We start from the raw sequence: 14,513 nt of genomic DNA, 5'->3' as shown, positions 1-14,513 counted from the left end.
AAGCTCTTTCTTTTGGATCACAATGCAAATGTGTAATTGTGAAAGTTGTAAAAGCTGGAGGCCAACAGTAGAGGTCAGCACAAGTAAGGATACTGGAAACAAACGCAAAGTGCGTGTGCTACAGTTGAAAAATTTATACTGCTTAACTAATACCTACTTCACTCTCTCTGCACATTAAGCACACTTCAGCCAGCATATACACTTTGCCTGTAGCAACACCTTGAACAAATATTTACACTGTATTTAAGCAGTAGAGGCGAATTTTCCTACATGGTTTTACATCTGTGCTATGCTACAGTAAGAACCGTGTGGTTAACACAGAAGCTACTCCACCTTTAAACCTTTAAACAGCATATACTGTACAAAAGTCTTGTGTTACCCCTCAAATGGGAAACAAGTGCAGCGGTCTATTGGAATGTGCAAAAAAATTAACTATTCCCAGAGAAAAACTTACTTACCTACTCACACACTTGATCAAGTGTATTACTGTACACAGTGTTGCCAGTTAAATAGGTTAACTAGGCTAAAAGTACTGCATACTGTCATACGCTGTGATTAATCCTTCTGTTTTTCAGCCTTCCCTCATTGATTTCCATTAAGTGACCATCATGTAGTGCTACAGCTGGTGTTTGTAGTTAACAGAAATGTTAACAGATGTAGATATTACATTAGCATGAACAGAAAAATAACCTTAATATAGGTTCACAAAGGATAAAGATGCTTAAACTCGCAGATGTGATTACATTCATTTCTTCATCACAATCAACAGCAAACTTGTAATATATTTTAAGAAGTTATAGCAGGGGACTGTTTTGAAATAAACCTGCTCCCTCTGGGAGATATCCCTTGCTTCTTGTTTTATCTTTACTTTCATTTCTCCTCTGTGTGAAGCAGAAATCCTTCCCTCCCTCCTTTGCCGGTAAACTTACTGACCCTCTTTGCTGCAGCAGTAGTGCTCATCTCTGCATTGACTCTCTCTGTGGAGAAAATCAATAAGCACAGGTCAAAACAACCACCGAAGGAGGAGTACTGGTAACACTGTAAAACCATCAGCACAGGATTTACGGAGGATGCAACCGCAGTCTAAGCACTAAGTAACATGCTCGGTGCAATTTTACTTGTGTTTATTTATATTTAACCAAGCTTTCTTCAGTGATTACTGTTAAATATTTATTAAAGTGCATTATTTAGAGAGACATTAGTGCAGCCAATCAATCTTACATTTTTAACAGAATGAATTTAATGACAAAATCGCTCACACAAGTTTGACACAAACCTCTGATAAGTCTATTGTGAAGATCAACAGTCTTTCCCCTTTCCACACATGCCTCTCACCTCTCAGCACTCTCAGCGCTCATCACGAATGTGCCGCCATGGAGTGTCTTTGGCTCCACGCCTGCCGGTGTCCATGCTGCACTCGAGCTCCTTATCAGGTGTCAGATGTGGCTCTGGTGTCACTGAAGTCCTGTCCATTTCCCTTCACACCCTTCTTATTGAGCTTCAATGCAATGACCAAGGACCATTAGAACAGCCAAGTAACAAAGTGAAAACAGCAGCTAAATACTCTTTATACATTTTTCTTTCATTCTACTTTTTTTTAAGGGAAAATCTAATATCTATGTCATCTTGAAGTCTTTATGCTAATATGTATACATATGTGAGCAAACAAAAAAACTCCAATGAAAACCTCATATAGAGAAAGCAAAATATGGTTTACTGATATTTGGATTATAGCAGAGGATTCAGGATACATTTAGAATCTGTCACACTCATGTTGCTTCATTTTGTTCCCACAGAAAAAGTAGGTCTGATTTTTTTCTGTGGCCTGAGGGACTGGAGCCTTGTTCACTCTCACACTGTTATCATGGTCGTTGCATGTCCACAATGGCCGACAAATTAATGTCATGTGGTTAGTAGTCACATGTATGCAAAACCTCAGTAGTTCCTCCCTTCATAATAACTGCATGTATTATTGTGGGGTGTTATTGCGGAGTTTAATATAGCCTCAAGATATTAGTTATTGTAATTTGGCAGTATATAAATTACACTGTATTGAACTGAATAACTCAACTAGCTGCCAGAGTTAGGGACATGGCTGTTAGTCCCCACCTCCGCTAAGTGGAGTAGCTAAAAGTAGCATGTTGGTGTTTTTTGGGGTTTTTTTGGAGGGGAGCATTTTTAATGTAATTATGGTCCATCCAATACATAATTATTCAGTTTTGGTAAGTGAGATTCTCATATTTTATTATTTTGGAATTTATGTCTACTGCACATGTACAGTTAATGAATACAGTTTGCTAATTAAACTTGCTAGCTATGGCTAATAAGGTTAGCACCAGCAAAATATGGTGACTTCCAGTTTCAAAAAAACAAAAAGAAAACATTGTTAATGCTTCAAAATGTTCATCTTCATGTGTCTTGTATGTGTAAGATGATCATAACTTGCAAAAAATAAGACTCGGTGGGGTTTTTTTGTTTGTTTGGGGTTTTTTAACCAAATTTTGCATCGTCATATTTAGAATCTTTTTATTAAATTGATGCTGCATTGGCTTCACTTTTCAGAAATGTCGATTTAAAAAAGTTATTAATAAATGTTATTAATTACTGGCAATAATTGGTTAGATTTACCACTGACTGCTAATCTTCAATAAAATGACTATAAATAAAGAAAAACTCCTGCAAAACTCAGAAATCTGACGGGAGAAACATTAAATGTTACTGAACGCATCTACATTATCAAACATAGAAAATACAGAGACCAACAAATAATGCCTCAGAGATGAAAGAGAGCATTTACACAGTGTGCCCAGACCTACTACATCGCTTGAGTGTTTAACATGTATACCAGATGGTTAAGCAAAGCTATTCAAGCCTTAATCACTGATCTAAACAAACAATTATCAGGCATCCCAGTGCTTTGCTTGTGAAGCTGCTGATAGCGACGGGTAAATGAAAAAGTCCCATCCTGAATTCTGCAGTTTGGAAAGTCCCACCGTGGGAATATGGGACATCAAAGCCGGCAGCTCAACACCAGGATAAGTGAATGAAAAGTTCAGATGTAACATTTTCTCCTTGACATTATTGGTGGCAATTAGCTGCTGATAAGTAAGCAGGAAAGGCAGCAGACAGTGTGTGTAAATGCCATCAGAGGACTTACACAGAGCTCCAACAACACAGTGCTCTGAGCAGAATGAGGATCAAGGGATAATGCTGTCATGCATACACGCATGCACGCAAATACACACTACAATGCACTAAAAATGGAAGCTATTAAATGGTAAAGGCCTTCTTCTTCATCGACATATGAACAAAACTACAGGGAAACAAACATAATAATTCCATAGTCTAAGGAAAATGTACACAATCACTGGATTTCTAACTCATTTCAGTTTTTCCAGATCTGATTTCTTAAAACCACCTAAAACATGTTGTACATTTTATCTCCTTCTGTTTGCTGAATCAGTTATGATTTTTCTGCTTTTCCAGTCAATTAAAGATAAAGAGGGACTATTTCAAGGATAAACATAAATAAATAGATTAAATCTAAGGCTGTGATAACTCATTTTTAAGATAAATACAGACCTCAAATTGATTGTTAATTATCTAAAACACACTTTAAAAAAAAAACAACTATATTTATGGGACTTTTGAGAGAGAAATTTAAAAGAAGGAAGAAGGTCTTTGGTTTGAAAACTGTGCAGGAAGCTGCCTGTGGAGGGCAACAAATGACCTCAGGTTTAAAGGTATCTTTCCACAACACACCTTTTTTCACTGAACCATTTTTTAACACCTTATGAGTAATCCTAAGTGTGTTTGGATGAATGACAACGTTCTGTCTTTCATCAGAAAGCTCTAACTCAGGGCTGAATGCATAACTTCTAATGGGGAAATACAAATGGAATGCACTCTTGCAAGACTGGATCTGTGAAATCACTTACCCTGGGGTTAGAGTTTTTACCCAATGTCAGGGTTGGCTCATAGACATGGACGACATGGTTAAAGGCCAAATCCAGAAGGTAATTTTCTATGCTTATCGATAGTGCTCCCGGTTGCCCCCTCATACATTGAACTATTTTACATGTATTTTCTAAAGTCAGCTGACTAAATGGGGAAGGAACACCACACTGATATTTCTGAACAATGGCTAGTTTCAGCTGGTTTGGAAGTCAAATTTAACTTCAGGCTGTGTTTTAAAATACACTTCTGTCTGAACTCCAACTCCAGCATACACATGAACCTCTTTGGGGCTACAAATCTTGATCATCGGGAAGAATTTTCTCCCTCCCACTTTGATGTTTCTTCAAGGTTGACTATTTATACAGTCACCACTTGTTGTCTGGAAAGTGCAAGTCTGTGGTGCTACATAGATCCCCACTGTACACAAGCATATAAACAGTCCATGCTCACAACACTGCCCTCCTTATCGACAGGAACCCAAAGTTCCTCCAGCGGAAATGTCTTTGTTCCCCCACGGCTGCCACACAATGAACGCGACTCTCTGGAGTCTGCTGAAGGCACTGCAACCAAAGGCCTTCGCTCATTCCACACATAGTGTAGCACAACGAAGGCAATGACCTTGGCAAGAAGCTATTAAAATTGTTCTCCACTGAACGAAATATGTACAGTCACCTTGGCACATAAAAACATTCCCTTTAGCACAACAAAACATGTTTAGGTAACAGCTTCTAGAATAAAACAAATGGAAAAATTTATCTCTACTTACCTGTCAATCTATCATTATATATCATACTGATCTGTATCACTTATCAACTAAATTCTGATATCTTTTCCATCTCATCTGCCCTTTTACAGCAGGTTCCATGGATCACACCTCTTTTTCTACCACATTCCACAGATTATCGTGTCTGATATCTGGGGAATTTGAAAGTCAGATCAACAACTTGAACTCTCTGTAAACCATTTTTCTACAGATTTTTGCAGGGTGGAAGAGCGCGTCCTGCTTGAAGAGGCGAACCCCATCAGGGAATGCATTTGCGGTGAGCAGCAAGGTAAAAGCAAAAGTAAAAAAGCAAGTGCAAACAAGACGAATCAGCAAGTGAAAACCAAGCAAAACAAAATGCAAAGCCTGTAAACACAATCGCTGGTGTGTTGGCCAACAACCTCCTCCACTAACCTCTTAATGTCAACCTTTATCTCGTGATGAGGCCCTAACTTCAAAGGGCACCTTATTCACCTGGGGATGAGAATTCACACGCACAACAGAACTAAACCAGGATGAAACGCTGTACAACAAAATAATTGAAAACACAATAAAATATAACCACGATATAATCTGGATAGTGACCAAAAGAACACGATTTTGGATATAAGAGGTGGAAATTAGCTTTAGCTGGCTTCTCCTTTAGAGATAGGGTGAGGAACTCAGGGATGAGCTCAGAGTAGAGCTGCTACTCCTCCACATCATCAGCATCTGTTGCAGTGTATATTTCTGTACTCATATTGCTTGACCTCATTAACCTTGACCATAATATTTTATTTAACAGGCTTAAGGTTTTGGCTGTTATCTCTGGCTCAGCAATAGGCTGGTGTTGCACCTATTTTCCTGGAAGGACTTTTTCTGTCAAATTCTCCCCTAACACTTTTTCTCTAACCTGCCAGGCTCAATTGTAGGCCATTATTATTATTTTCCATTAACATCCTTTCTTTATCCAGCATTATTGATCTTTTCTGCCATATTTGATCATTTCTATGCTGATGACATTCAGCTGTATATGTCTTTTAAACCTCATCAGCTGGATAGACTCTCCATCAGAGTTGACAGTTCATCCCAGATAAGTGAGTGGAGCTCCAAGTGGCTCTCCTTGTTTCAAACTCCACCAAGACCGACGACGTGATTAAAGCTCCTCCTGAAATACGTTCAAGAATGATGTGATTGTTTCCTTTTGCAAAGTCCACTGTTCACTGGGATAATATTTGATTCTTCTCTGGCCTTCACATGTAAAAACTATCTCATATTCTTATTTCATTCACTTAAGGAACATTTCAAGAGTGTGTTTTATTTTCCATTACTGAACTGGAAAAACATATGCATGCATAGATATCATCGCACTCCTGTTATTGTAATGCCCTATTCACCAGCTTAGATAAATCATGTCTTTCACGCCTCCAAGCAATACAAAATGCTGGACCCAGACTCCTTACATGTTCAAGCAAGCAACCTCACATCACCCCTATCTTTCACTCCTTTCATTCCATACTTATATAGAGAGCTCTAAACAACTAGCTTCACACTATTTATTAACTTCTTCTTATATACTGCTTGCATTCTTTGTTTGCAGGCTAAAAATGTATTAGTGGTTCCTTTTGCAAGATTGCAGGAAGACTAGGGGAGAAAGAGCCTTTCAGTCTGTGGCACTTATATTTTGTAACATTTGAATCTTATATGCTGTGCTGCACACAGAGGCCCTAAGGATCTTTAAGGAATGGTAATGCTTTTTCTAGAGAATTAAGCAGGCGATGATTTCATATCTGTTTCTGTCAAATGAAACAATTCCTGCTCTTGGGTAGAGTGATGTGAAAATGGTAATGGTAAATGGATTTATTCTTAAATAACGATTTTCTCAAAGCGCTCTGGGAGTGCAAAATAAGGTGTTTGTCCGCTTACTGACTTCTTAGTTTTCTTGTACATTTGTCACGCTTAGATGTTATAGATTACCAAACAAATTTTAATGTTAGGCAAAATTTCACCAAGGGCTAGGTACATTTGATTAGGTAATTTTCCTTGATAAATTAAATCATTTAAAAACTGCATTTTCTCTTTACTTGGGTTATCTTTGTCTAATATTAAAATTAAAAATCTCTGAGAAACAAAACAGTCAAAACAGAAATATAAGGAACACAATAAAGGAGTACAGTGGATGTTTCTCTTTAGATGCCACTGATGTTTTCCTATGGGTGTTTGTATACTGTATATTATGCTGTTGATTTTGTACTTTTTTATTTGTAAAACCTTTGAGATGATTTGAGTCTGTATGGCTGGTGCCTTGAGCAGGTCTCCCTTGTAAAAGAGATTTGATCTTAATGAGACTTTCTGGTTAAATAAAGGTAACAATAGACTTGAATTTTGTTTCTTATATTTATTTTTTAATTGACTGTTAAACACCACCAAAGCTGGAGAATCAAAACTAAAACTGTCTTTGAAAGATGGGTTTAATTGAAGAACACTCATAATCCATCTGTGTCTCCTGTGTCTTAATGAAATTATTGCGACTTGATAAATCTGTTAATTTGCTTTTCTTCCTGCCTTTAAATAGGCTAAACTTTACTAATGTAGTGTCACTTTTCCAAACTTCCTGACCAAAATCCACCCATTCATTCATCTCTTGAGTGTGAGTTCCTTTTCACACCATTGAATTGTTGTATAACTGTATTTTTAAGTTTTAAGTTTGTATTATATATGTAGCCTCTTCATACTTTTTCAATAATATTGTTTTATCATCCTTTGAAAAATCAGTTGCTCTACTACCAGCTGACTTATCCATGTTTGTGACTGGTCAGAATCTGCTAACACTACCTCTAGATAAGGAAACCCTGAGTTAACTTGGTGAGCTGATAACCAGCTTAGTGTGACCGCCTGGTTGCCGGTGTTAGGATAAATGAATTCAGATACCCTGGGTACACTGAAGTTGTTTAGAGTTGTACAGGGCTCTGAACACCACTGGCATCAATGAACCTTAGGCACCCAAGATCCTGCTATTTCAGAGAAACTCTGACCCAGTCATTATCTATCAAGATTACTAGATTCGTCTTTATCAAACTTGCTCAGAACCTCATGGTTGCGACTGACTGTTCACTTGGTAAGTAACAACGATAACAGGATAATCAATGTTACTCACTTCACTTGTCACTAGCTTTAATGTTGGGGCTCACTGGTGTGCATCAACTGAATTGTATTTGCCCTTTGTCCACCTATAAGCCTTAGGATCTGCTTTTTGCTGAATCTGTTTCCTCGTAGCACTAGTTCTGGCATGCAGCAAATGTGCATGTGCAACAAATCGACCAATTGAGGCCCCAAATAAAGTATAACCACCTACATACAGTATCAGCAAAGATGCACAAACACACACACACATACACACAAGCAGATTTTTCCTAATGACTTGCCTCACGGCAGCAGTCAGTTGAAGGTCCACAGAGGATGAAATCCTGTTACAGCTGGCTTTTCATGACGCCTTTAACCGCATTATACTCTCCTCTCAAGTCTAGATCCAATTTCCCTATCAAACAAGGTAGCACACGCACAGCAAAGCTGTAACAAGGCTGGTGCCTTTAATGTCACATAAAAACAAGCGTTTTTCCCTTCTGCAGTGTCTGGACTTTCTGAGTAGATGGGAACAGGAAGTTGGTCAGACAGATGGGAGAGGATGGGGGGAACAGTGGGTGACTGGATAATTCACTTAACTTTGCTGTGGTAATCATAATTATAGAAAGGTCGCCTGATCACTTAGCTTGCTTAGGATTTCAGAACTTTGTGTTACAATAAACTGGATTGAGGGTGAGGTTTATAATTGAATGGTATGAGAAAAAACCCTCAAATAATGTTTTCGAAACACTGATGTTGATTTATCTCACATTACCTTAAGCCTACCTAGCTGACATTTCCACCTGAAATGATTATTTGAATGAATGAATGAAGCCTTTATTTGTCACTTGCAGTTTCCTGCAGTGAGTAATACAATCATTTTAGACATTTAACAGCATCACAGTGGAAATTTCTTATATGATTACTGCCTTTAAAAAAATGCAACTGATTAACTGAAAAGCTGGAAGATTAAGTGATTGCAAAAATAGTAACTGGTTGAGCTCTCCAAAAAGTGGACATGGAAAGTTCAAATGAGTTATCAGAACTTGAAAATATCTGGGTTGAATTTGCCTGAACTGTTATAATACCATCATCTCTGAATAACAAATGTGCATCAAAACTAGTTTGATGTGTTTTACTCTAACAACAAGCGAAAATGATGTGAAGTCAGCTAGAGAAATGAGTGTATAAAGAAGCAGTTGCAGCATCTGCACATGTTCCTCTGCAGGATAAAAGGCCTTCCTTATTAAGTCAGCTGTCACATCGGGCTTATTGCCAAGCTGCACATCCATCTACTCGCTAATAGCAGCTGTACTCTTATCGCTCAGTGCCAATGCCAAACCCTAGTATGACCTTATACAACCTCAGCTAAGAGTTTTACTAGCCTCGCTGTATTTCTTCCCAGTCTCACTTAAATATGCCTTCACTGTGGGCAGCCAGAAAAATCCGGCCTATTTAAAGAAACTGAGCAATTATTGTTTATTCATCCTTATCTAAGTGAAATAATGGCAATAGTTGCAGCCAAATACAATTTATAGCACTTTCCAAAGGTTTTTAATGAGTAAAGGGGATCACTGGCTTAAACTCAATCAATTTCTTTTATGTAGGACTCGCATGGTAACTTTCAATTATCCTTTCATTTACTCTTTGTAATTGAATTGATGGAGTACAGATGGAGTTGACCTCTAATCAGCTTTCTAAGGTCACACCTGTCGAGTGTCAAGTTGAGAGAATTGATTGAAGGATCACTTCAGTTTCTGATTAATTGATTTTTTTTTCTTGTGGAAAGGATCTCTTCCACAAACACAGGACATATGAAGGAGACCCGTTTCAACATTAATGAGTCTTGAAAGTCGGAAGTAAATTGCTCGAGTCCCATACACATTATTTTACAAATGTGTGCGAGGAAAATCTTAAACTGTATAACTGTATAAATGTAACTGTAGCATAAAATCAATCTGCGTAAAAATCAGCCAGAATTGGGCACAGAGCAGGGTTTTTCTGTTTTTCTTTGCTCTCAATGCCTCAATGAAAAGGCTGGTACAAAAAGGGCATTGACCCCGATAATACTTTGGACACCACAGTATGATCCAGCCAAGAATGGATGATGGACACAAGACCTTAAGGAGCTATAGAGTATATGTACAGTTAAATTTCGGGGCGATCGTGGCTCAAGAGTGAGGAGGTCGCCTCGTAATCGGAAGGTGTCCCCGCCTCGGACAGTCTCGGTCGTTGTGTCCTTGGGCAAGACACTTCACCCGTTGCCTACTGGTGGTGGTCAGAGGGCCCGGTGGCGCCAGTGTCCGGCAGCCTCGCCTCTGTCAGTGCACCCCAGGGTGGCTGTGGCTACAATGTAGCTTGCCATCACCAGTGTGTGAATGGGTGGATGACTGGATGTGTAAAGCGCTTTGGGGTCCTTAGGGACTAGTAAAACACTATACAAATACAGGCCATTTAAATTAACTTCCCAGTAATGCATTTCATAACTAGTTAGAAAGCTAAGATGAGGACTATGCATATCCATCTGTTTAGCTAAAGTGCACCATCTGCTTCTTCTAATGCAAACAGTGCTGGGAGTATTTGAAATAATGTAGCTCTGCAAGACAATTTCTCAATGAACCTAAGCAATTTTCCTGCTTTGTGTTCTGTTCATATCAAAGCATACCTAATATATCACTGTATATTTGTGTCTTTGAGATCATGTCCTGTTCCATGACTCAATTTATCTGTCAGATAAATGGCCTTAAATTTACTGGAGAATGCTTTAGCACACAGTGGAGTTAACGGATGGATCACAAACTGTAAGATGTCGAGGTTCCATGGCCGCAAGACAAGCCCAAATCATCACTTCTCCACTAGTGTGCTGGTATGGGCTTGGTTTTTCCTACATGCAGTGCTGTGTGTTACTCTATAGTGAAACATCTCCACTTTGGCCTCATTTGCACACCTAAGCTGTTTTGCCAAAACACCTGCTTTTATAAAGATGCTCAAACTCGCTGATGATCAATTAATGAAGTGAATTTGATTACCATCACCTGCTGCTACTTACTCTCTTAATTCGGATGGAAGAAGTAGGGGTGTATTTTCTTTTTAACACGACTACAAGTTGTTACCACAGTGATACACACCAGATTCAACAAATCATCTGAAATACAATAGAATGGGTTTGTACTGTGTAAAGGAATTTTTGGCACATCCCCAAGAATATTTTATGTAGAGCCAAAGGAAAATTCCAAATTTTCCTCTGGATTTTCCATTCTGTGGAATGTTTCCTTTTCAATTTACTCAGTCACAACACACATTTTACTTAAACAATAGTCACAAATGGAAAGAAAAGGCGCTGATTTATGTCAAGTAAGATAGTGAAGACTCATCATCTCTCTGTCTTGGACTGTACATGGATCAATTATGCTTACTTTCTTTTACTTTTTTCACCTACTTAGGAAGAAAAAAACTGAATAGCTCAGTGTCGGATGATTAATATCACCTATCAATGTAGACAGCGTTGCTGATAACGTAAATCCAAGGCATGATTTACAATGAAAATGACCGTAGCTTTATTGTCAGCGTACCACCTGAGCTATATAACTGAACATTAAACAAGTACACTGTCAGACAGTTTTAAGGGCGTGTAGGAAATATTACCTTAACCCCAAAAATTCCTTAAACAGAACACCAAGCCTCTACATGCTTCAACTGAGCTGTTCACTCACTTATTAAGAGGTGCAACACATCATTGCAATGTGGAGAAATTTGCAGCTGTAAACCATTTTTTCACGCCCCCTGTTTTGTGACTGAGATGTGAATCAGGGGTCCTCACTGAGTTAGTCTGAGCATGATTAAGGTGGCCAGTTACTTTCCTCCCAGCATTATGTCTAAAACACACAGTCTGGCTCATCTATACTTGCCATGGCTCAAGGCAGCATATTTCCATGACATGCCCAAACCAAACCTGGAATGTGTGATATTACACAGTCACGCATTCATTATTTCATTATTCACTCTAAACCATGTGCGTCAAGACTGAGTCATATAGGAGTGTCAAAATGAAAAGATCAGCAAAACGACTAAACCTCACAATGGGTCGGTTTCCTTTTTAAAAATGTGTTTTTCCATCACAAAAATCTAAACAGAAACACTCCTACTTACCTCCACATGGATGTCAGTGAAACCCTTATTAACTCGTTCTTTATTAGAAATAGCCCGCTTCCTGTAGGTCTTTCAAAGGGTTTTTTGGGACATTAACACTGACCTATGAATCATTCAAGCATAAATCGGCCATGCATTGTCTTCCACAGAGTCTGGACTACAATGTTATTGAAGGAGAGTGGGATCATCTTGACAGAGAATGGAAAAAAAAGGCAATCAACATCCAAAGAGGAGCTTTGAATGTCCTTCAAGAAGCCTGGAGAACTATTTCTGAAGACTGCTTAAAGAAATGACAAAAAAAAAAAGCTTTTCTAAGAGAGTTCAAGCTGCGCTGATGGATAAAAGTTGGCATAATAAGCATGTGCTTCAGCCAGTACCTTTTTGATTAGCCTTATCTCTTACTTTCTTCCTTTGTCGTAAATGTTTCTTCTTTATTCATTGAGAGATTTGAATGCTAACCAACAAAAAGAAAAAAGAAAAAGTGGTCAAACCAAATTTTGACTTTCAAGCCTATTAGAAATATACTAAGTATTTATACTGTATTTTCGTGTGTGTTTGTACGTTTCAATAAATCTCTGTACCTATTTCCAGTTTTCCAAGCAAAATTTAAAGAAATGAGGGGTCGCTCAAGATATTTGCATACTGTAGATGACATAATGCATATTAAAACACCTGGTGCAGAATGGTAGTAATGTACACTGTAATTTGAAGAGCGTTAAAAAAAATTCCTCTCATGTCTAATTATGTTCACAGTTCATATTTTATGAGGAACATAAATCAGCACCATGAACGAATAATAACACAACATATAAAATAAACCCCTGAAGGTAATAATTCATGGAATTACTGCCCACAGGTAGAAACCAAGACTAATGCAGAGGAATAGTCAGTGTTAGCTTACATGAACTGAGCCGAGAAACAGGAGTGAACCGAAACCAAAATCTCAACTTGTAATATGCACGTTAGGACAAGCAGCCTATACTTACAGCCAGTGATATAAAGCTCTGGTGGCTGACATCTCAACACAAAGTTTGATGTATCTTTGGCAGAATAGTTTACTTTAAAATGAGTGATAAATATTTAACAGCAAGCTCTGGGTTGTTGTAGCTGCAAGCTACGTGTACCATTAGGCTACTAGCTAAAGTTAGCTAATGAAGAGTGTGTATGTTACAGCAATGTTAGCAGGTAATATTAAGGTTCAAATCCATCACAAATAAAACTCTTTTGCTCAACATCACACTTAAATCATGTGAACAAAATTACTATGTAAAGTGAAATCAGTGTTTTAATGCTATGGCTATAAAGGTATGGTGAAATATTTCATTTCAAATGAGCTAACGTTGCCCAAGTTGGCCTTGAACAGTTATTTCTAGATTTATTTACTAGAGGGCAATCTTGTAAATGGAATTGTTGGCAGATAATTTTGTCAATTAAAGAACAGCATTGTAAAATGAGGTTGTATGATTCACAAGACCAATACCGCATGAAAAATAATTACACACACTCAATCACTGACTAACCTAACATGCATATCTTGAGATTGTGGGAGGAAACTGGAATAGAGGACCCATTCACACACAGGGAGAACACATACTATTTTGCCAAAAGTATTTACTCACCTATGCAAATCATTGCATTCAGGTGTTCCAATCATTTTGATAGCCACAGCTGTATAAAATCAAGACACTTGGCATGCAGACTGCTTCTACAAACAATTGTGAAAGAATGGGTCACTCTCAAGAGCCATGATAGGATGCCTCTCGTGTATCCAGTTGTCCAGTTGTGAATTTTTTTTGCTTCCACTGTCAACTGTTAGTGGTATTGTAACATAGTGGAAACAACTGGGAATGACAGCAACTATTAAAAATCAGTGGATATGGGGCACATAGTGCACAGAGGTTGCCAACCTTCTGCAGTGTCAATCATGATAGACCTCCAAACTTAATTTAGGCTTCAGATCAGGAGTGCGTAGGGAGGTTCATGGAATGGGTTTGCATGGCCAAGCAGCTGCATCCATGCCATACATCATACAATGCACAATGCAAAGCGTTGGATGCATCGATGAAAAGCACTTCATCACTAGACTCCAGAGCAGTGGAGATTCTTTGAAGTTAGAAATCACTTTTTTTTTTTTTTGCGTCATCATACCAAGATATTTTGGATCATTTCATGGTCCTAGTTTCATTGGAACAGTTTGCGTATGGCCCCTTCCTGTCCCAATATGACCGCCCTCCAGTGCAAAAAGAAAGGTACATAAGACATGGATGAGGGAGTTTGGTGCAGAAGAACTTGACTGACCTAAACAGATTTCTGACCTCACCTCGATAGGACACTACTGGGATGGATTAGAGTGGAGACTGCGAGCCAGGTCTTCTTGTCCAACATTAGTGTCTAACCTCACAAATGCACTGCAAAACCCCACGGAAAGCCTTCACAGAAGACTTGAAGCTGTTATAGCTGAAAAGGGTGGGCCGACATCATATTAAGGCCTATGGATTAAGAATGGGATTTCACTCAAGTTCATATGCGTGTGAAGGCAGAC

The 14,513-nt window shown here is 38.4% G+C and overlaps 1 long non-coding RNA gene across 2 annotated transcripts; it reads right to left on the bottom strand.

Moving 5' to 3' along the window:
* Positions 1-506: 506 nt before the first annotated feature.
* LOC102078605 (uncharacterized) lies at positions 507-13,650 on the bottom strand. 2 transcript variants are annotated; one of them, XR_269885.3, is made up of 3 exons: positions 13,591-13,650; positions 1,336-1,498; positions 507-977 (listed from the first exon to the last, which is right to left on the bottom strand). It is a non-coding gene; the product is annotated as an uncharacterized LOC102078605 (long non-coding RNA). The 2 variants fall into 2 exon arrangements; XR_003214119.1 differs by lacking the exon at positions 13,591-13,650 and adding an exon at positions 12,958-13,085.
* Between the last annotated feature and the right edge of the window lie 863 nt (positions 13,651-14,513).

This window comes from Oreochromis niloticus, linkage group LG15 (assembly GCF_001858045.2).
Source record: "Oreochromis niloticus isolate F11D_XX linkage group LG15, O_niloticus_UMD_NMBU, whole genome shotgun sequence".
NCBI classification, from domain to species: Eukaryota; Metazoa; Chordata; class Actinopteri; order Cichliformes; family Cichlidae; genus Oreochromis; species Oreochromis niloticus.
This window is presented reverse-complemented; position numbering and strand designations above follow the sequence as displayed.